Genomic DNA, 7,236 nt, shown 5'->3' with positions numbered 1-7,236 from the left:
CTTTGGCTGTGATTGATGTCACCAGGTCTTTGAGGGTCAAAACTGTCTACAACCTTAGCAATTCATGAAGTAGTTGTATGACTCTGCAGTGGATGTAGGCTTCCAAAGGTGCATGTTCCCAGGCCACACGGAGTCAAGCACTGATGGTGCTAGGGAAGCTGCTGTGGTCTTTGTGGTACAAAATGTGGAAGGGATTGTCCCCAGGTTCCACTGGGGAAGCACATATGACATTGAAGGTTGTGGTGCTAGCATCCATGATCCCAGAGACACAGGATCCATCAGGATGAAAGTGAGAAATGCCTGCATCCATAGCAGCAGCAGCCAAAGTTCTAGAGCTTTAGGATGGGATGAGCCTTCCCTAGATTCTATAGAATGAGTACAGCTGATACTGGTATCTATGGTACTGGTAACTATTGACTTGTAAAGTGAGATGCAAAAAGAACCTTCCCTAGGTCCTTTGAGTCACTTATAGTGGTACTGAGGCTTGTGGCTCTAGCATCTACATTCCTGGAGGTTCAGGACATGGATGGGAACTTCTCCAGGTCCCAAGGGACAAACACAGGTGATGCCAGGGCTTTTGGCACCAGCAGCCCCAGTCCTGTTTCTGGGAGAGGAGCAAATAACATTGGTTGAGTGCAGATGACTTGGAATCTATGGGTCTGGCAGCCACATTTCTGGCTCTTATTCCCACTCCGCCCCCCCCCCCACAACTTGTCCCATTCTAGAGGTAGAACCCAGGGCCTTGCACATGGCACATACTAGGCAAGTACCCCACCACTGATCTATCTCCCTAGCCATTTTTATTTTATTTTGGGACAGAGTCTTGCTATGTTACCCAGGCTGACCTCAAATTTGTGATAACACTACCTCAAAATTCTAAGTAGCTTGAATTATAGGCATGCACCATCATACCTGGTCTTTTTTTTTAATCAATAAATACATATTTTTTGTGATTCTCGTTAATCTTTGGCTAGTGAAAAATAGTAAATTTGATGTTTGTTACAATCCTTTTCCAAGTTCTGAAAAACAAATTTTAATGTGGGAAACAGAAACAAAATATCACATATTACAATAATAAATAAACTGGAAGACAGACCCTTAAATTCTTTCCTTGGAACCCCAAATATTAACACTTTTATTCATTCACTCACTTTAGGTCTGGCAAGACAGTCTTCTCCCTAAGCTTTAAAGAGATTGCATGCTTCTCAAACGTACCTAATGCCTAGTTGGATAAAAGAAGGACGTGCCCTAATTCGACATGATGAAGATTTGGGCCTACTTTTTCTTCTACTTTGTTAGGTGGAGGGGATTTCAACTCTTGATGTGAGAAGAAGCTTGCTTTATAGGGAGGAGAAGATAGTTCTTGATTTACCTACTATATTATCATATTTTTAATAAAACTAGAATCATACCTATTTTAGATTTCTGACACTTCCAACGGTTTCACCTCATTTTAAGATGTTCTGAAGAAATAAAATAACCATTAGACCTTTTAGGAAAGCCAGCCTATATGCGATTGTTTTTCCTATAACTTCCCTTAAAATATCAAGTTCAATAAGTATTGTACTTGAAATATAATTAACATCTAAAACTAAATTCTATAGAGCCATACCTACTGATAATCTGTTTCTGTGCTCTATTGCTTATGCAAGTATGATGTATTACTCTATATTCAGGGGGTCAGTTTTTAATATTTATACTTCCATAGAAAAATACATAAATGTGTCTGTGATTATTAAATCATCAGCATTTCCCATAATTATTTTTAAAGCAAATAAACAAATACAGAAACCAAATAAGTTCACTTAATATCCTTTGAAAAATGTTTTTCTCCTGTTTGTAGTAAACAGAGGATACCTTGCAGGTTGGTAGACAGATTGACCTTGGTTTCTATTGGACAGGTACTGACTGCACTCCTCATCTAGTAGACAGGTGGCTTTCCTGGTCTGGATGGTAAATGCTGCCTCCTGGTCTGGTCGACACTTACTGATCTCCTTGTCTACTAGATAAATTATACTTTCCTGGTCTAGTAGACAGATGTTGCCCTTCTGCTCTGGAGGAGTAGTAGAAAAGCAAGATCTTAAACTAAAACAGTCTTATAAATCATCCTCAAGTAAATTATTCTCTGTCAGTTACCCCTTTGAAAAGAATATTATAGAAAGGATGTAAGAAGTGTGATTATTTAACTACTGTTGCTACAGTAGCCTCAGATAAACATCTATTTGCCTTTCTAGCCTACTAGAAGGGCATGAGAAACCCAATTTCACAGCAAACTTTATCTGCATGCTTTATAAAACTATTCACTGGTGTGAGAACCTCGGATACTTGACCATAGAGAGAAAATCTCTACTTAAGTCAGTCACCATGTCTACTTCAGTTTTAGTTTGGGAAACTAGGTCAGTCTCAATTCTGTGTGGTAAGAGAAAAGTTGGTTTTGCTTCTTGAAAGTGAAAGTAGTTACTTAATCACTAATATTTAAGACATGAGAAATATACAATAGTAAATGCTATTGTAATCTTTTTGACATACTAATCTTTGTCACTCCTCCCTCCCGTACATATCATAAAGTCTTTCTTCAACTGGTTAAAGAGTTCACTTAATTTTGCACCAAGAAAAAGGTAGTAATAAAACCAGATAATAACAAATGCTAAATTTCTCTCAAAATAAAAAACAAAAAAAGGCCTGAGGATGTAGCTCAGTCAGTGGTGGAACATTTGCCTAGCAAGTGCAAGGCTCTGGGTTCAATTCCCTGTACTGCAAATGAAAAGTACTCCAGGACCATTGTTCTGCTTATTTGATCATTTTAATACATCTGATATTAAGAAAGAAAGCAGCCCTACTTCATAAAGTGAAATAATTGGACTGGAAAGAGAAAATGTGAGAATGGGGCAGTAATGTAACTAGAAGTGTTGCATAATTTTGCAGAATCAATAAAGGCATCTCATTCTTGTTCTCCCCATTATATTCTACATAGAAATCACCACTGTGGCATCTTATGATTTATAATTATAAATTATTTGTCTAAAAGAATCTCAATAAGCTAATTCATTGTTACTCTTCCTTTCCTAAAAGAATAAACTTGAAATGCAGTAACATTTAAAAATTATTACTTATTACCAGCTTTGGGAAAATACATGACGACTTACAAATCTTCAGAAATACGCACATATGCATGCATAAATAATAGCCAAGGAAGAAGTTAAAATTAGCTAAAATAAAAGAAACTGATATTTGTCTTTACTATACATCTTCATCTTTAGGATTTTATAAACTGTATAAATATTTTAAAAAATTCAGTCTGTTTAGCATATAAACTAATATTATCTCATGTGTATGTAGAATGCTGCAGTTTTAAACATCATTTTCAGAATATAACTGAAAACATTAAACTATCATCCTTATATTCTAGATAAAGGAAACTAAGTCCAGAAAGGTTTAAGATGTGTTCAAGGTCACAATATTAAAGTTTGCCTGAGTGCTGTATTTTATTCTCATCATATTTTAAAATGGTATTTAGAAGAGTCTCCAAGCTGTGTACCTATACAGAACTTGAGTGAATTCCTTTTGTTTTAATTTTTATGTTTTGCTGTACTGAAGATCAAGGTCAAGAGTGCTCAACCGCTGGGCTACATCCCCAGCCCTTTTTTTTTTTTTTTTTTTTTTTTTAATTTTGAGGCAGAGCCTCACTAATTGCCTAGGCTGGCCTAGAACTTGCTGTCCTCCTGCCTCAGCCTCCAAGTAGCTGGGATCACAGATGTGTGCTACTGTATCCAGCTGACTGAATTCTTCTTTACAATTTGGGCATATTACTTGATCTCCCTGTCCTTCATAGTACTCATCTCTGAGATGAAGACAGTAGTCCTGCCTGACAGGATTATGAATGAGTTAATTCTTGGAAACTCTTAGCACAATGCTTAGTGGAAATAACAGCTCTGCAAATGTTGACTGCTGGGATTCTGAGAGCACTGATCTTTTATGGTCTTTTCCTTAGTCCATAAATAATCCCACTTGTTTTGAGGGAGGCTTCTAAATTCTAATTCAATTTCCTTTCCCCCAGCACTTTGAGTTTCAGGTCTTTGAGATAGATTGTTTAACATTTACTTTCCATACTTTTATTTATGCATGTGTATTGTGTGCATGTGTATACATACACACACCTAATTTGAGCATCTTTTAATTTTTTTGAAAGCAACACGAGTTTATTATCTTGCAGTTGTATAGATCAGAAATCTGATATGGGTGTTATTGGTCTAAAAATCTAAGGTGTTGACAGGCTTATGTTCCTTTCTTGTGGTTCCACAAAGAATCCAGTTCCTTGCCTCTTCCTGCTCCAGTGACTGCCCACATTTCTTGGCTAATGGTCCCCTTTGTCTGTCTTCAAAGCCAGCAACATTGAGGGAATTTTCATGCTGCCATCTTTCTAGCTCTCCTTTTTTATTTCTCTTTTTTCACATTTAAGGACCTTGTGATTATACTGGGTCCACTTGGATTATGCAGAATGATCTACTTTAAGATCAGTTACCTTTTCTTAAATTTTAGAGTTAGATTTATTGACGTATGTTATATAAGCAGTAAAATTCCATCCTTTTCAAGTATACAGTTCAGGGACAAAAATATATAGTTAGGCAACCTCCACCACTACCTATCAATATATAGGCTATTTCTATTGCTTCATAAAATATAAAACTACCCCAGAAAAATGCTAATATGACTTCTGTAAAGAATGGCATATAAATAAGATATCATAAATTGTGTAGCCTTTTATATATTTTTAAATATTCAGCCTACTGGTTTTGAAATTTATCCACATTCTCATGGGAATCCTTTATTTTCTGAGATAAATGAATTTGTTCTTCATATATTTGCTGCATTAATTTTGCAATATTTAGATCAAAACTTATTCATTCATCTTTGTGAGTCTAACTAGTAATTTTTGTCCTTTTTTATTGGTTCTCTTTAGTTATATATGATAGTAGAATACATTTGGATACAATTATAAAAGCATGGAATATATCTTGTTCTAATTCAGTCCCCAGTACCTCCCTTTACCTTCTCCTTCCCCTGTCTTCTGCTCCCTTCCCTTTGCTCTACTGATCTTTCTGCCATTTACTCTTAGTTATTTTAAAAAATTAATTTCTTGTGGAGGGACATGATGGTGAGATTCACTGTGGTATATTTATATATCGACATAGGAAAGTTATGTCAGATTCATTCTGTTGTCTTTCTTTATCCCACCTCTCCTCCCTTCCCTTCATTCTCCTTTGTGTATTCCATTAATCTTTCTTCTATTCTTTCTTTTATCCCATTCCCCCTTATTATGGTTTAGCTTTCACATATCAGATAAACGTTAGATTTTGGCTTTGGGGGACTGGCTTATTTTACTTAGCATGATAATCTCCATATCCAATTACTGGTGAAATGTCATAAGTTATTCTTATTTATGGCTGATTAATATTCCATTGTGTTTATATAGCACATTTTCTTTATCCATTCATCTGTTGAAGAGCACTTGGGTTGATTCTATAGCTTAGCTATTGTGAATTGAGCTGCTATAAACATTGATATGGCTGCATCACTATAGTACACTGATTTTAAATCCTTTGGATAAATACTGAGGAACGGGATAGTTGGGTCAAATTGTGGTTCCATTTCTAGTTTTTTGAGAATCTCCATATAGCCTTCCAATTTGCAATCCCACCAGCAATATATGAGTGTACCTTTTCCCCATGTCCTTGCCCACATTTCTTGTTGCTTATATTCTTGATAATTGCCATTATGACTGGAGTGAGATGAAATCTCAGTGTAGTTTTAATTCATATTTCTCTGTTAGAGATGTTGAACATTTTTTTTTCATTTTTGTTGACCATTCATATTTCTTCTTTTGAGAAGTTTCTGTTTAGTTCCTTTGCCCATTCATTGATTGGGTTATTTGATTTTTTTTTTTTTTGGTGTTCAGTTTTTTAAAGTTCTTTGTATATCCTCAATATTAATACCCTATTTGAGGAGGCTTTAGCAAAGACTTTAATCCCATTCTATATGCTCTCTCTTCACACTCTTGATTCTTTCCTTTGCTGTAAAGAATTTTTTTAGTTTGATATCATCCCATTTATTTATATTTTATTTTACTTCCTGTGCTTGTCTTATTAAGAAAATCAGTTTCTGAGCTGACATGTTGGAGTGTTGGAGCTGTATTTTCTTCTGGCAGGTGCACTGTTTATGGAGTTGTTTTTTTTTTTTTTTTTTTTTTTGGTGTTCTAACTATAGGATCATGTCATCAGCAAACAGGGATGATTTGAGGTCTTCTTTTCCTATTCCTATCCCTTTAATTTCACTATCTTGCCTAATTTCTTTGATCAGAGTTTCAAGGACTGTGTTGACAAGGAGTGGTGAAAGTGGGCATCTCTGTCTTGTTCCTGTTTTTAAAGGGAATGCTTTCAGTTTTTCTCCACTCAGAATTATGTTGGTCTTGTCCTTGTCATATATAGCCTTTATGATGTTGATTTATGTTTCTTCTATCCCTAGTTTTTCTAGTGTTTTAAACATGAATGGGGGCTATAATTTGTCAAATGCTTTTTCTGCATCTATTGAGATCACCATGTGATTCTTATCTTTTGTTAGAGTTTATAAACAAGTCAGGATGGCGCCTGGCAAAATGTCAAAGGGAGTGTCTTGTGAAGTAACGCCAGCGAGCCATTAAGTGTGGAGATTCCTTATTGGTTGACTTCTGTATCTAGTTTATGCTAATTAAGATAAGCTGTGTGGAATGTATAAATATCGATCTGGTCCTACAATAAATGGCTCCCATTCCTGCTGTATCAACGTACACAAGTTGTTTGTCACCCCCGGTTAGTTTGCGGCAATCTTTAAGTCTATTTATGTAGTGAATTATATTTATTGATTTCCATATGTTGAACCAACCTTGCATCCCTGGGATGAAATCCACTAGATCATGGTGCACTATCTTTTTAATGTGTTTTTGTATGTGGTTTGCCAATATTTTATTACAAAATTTAATGGATCAGCTTGCATGACTATCAATGAACTGGGTACACAAGTTGACTATCACCACAATAATGTAATGTAATAACCAATAATGAAATTTCAGTGACTATAACAAGCATTTATTTCACTCAAATATCTGAGAGTTTCAGCTGATCTGGGTGGGGTTCACTGATTTTTCTGGGGTTAGGTGGCTGTTGAATGGCATAGCATGTCTTTTACTAGGATAGCTTTGTC

The sequence above is a fragment of the Callospermophilus lateralis genome, chromosome 12 (genome assembly GCF_048772815.1).
Source record: "Callospermophilus lateralis isolate mCalLat2 chromosome 12, mCalLat2.hap1, whole genome shotgun sequence".
Lineage (NCBI taxonomy): Eukaryota > Metazoa > Chordata > Mammalia > Rodentia > Sciuridae > Callospermophilus > Callospermophilus lateralis.
This window is presented reverse-complemented; position numbering follows the sequence as displayed.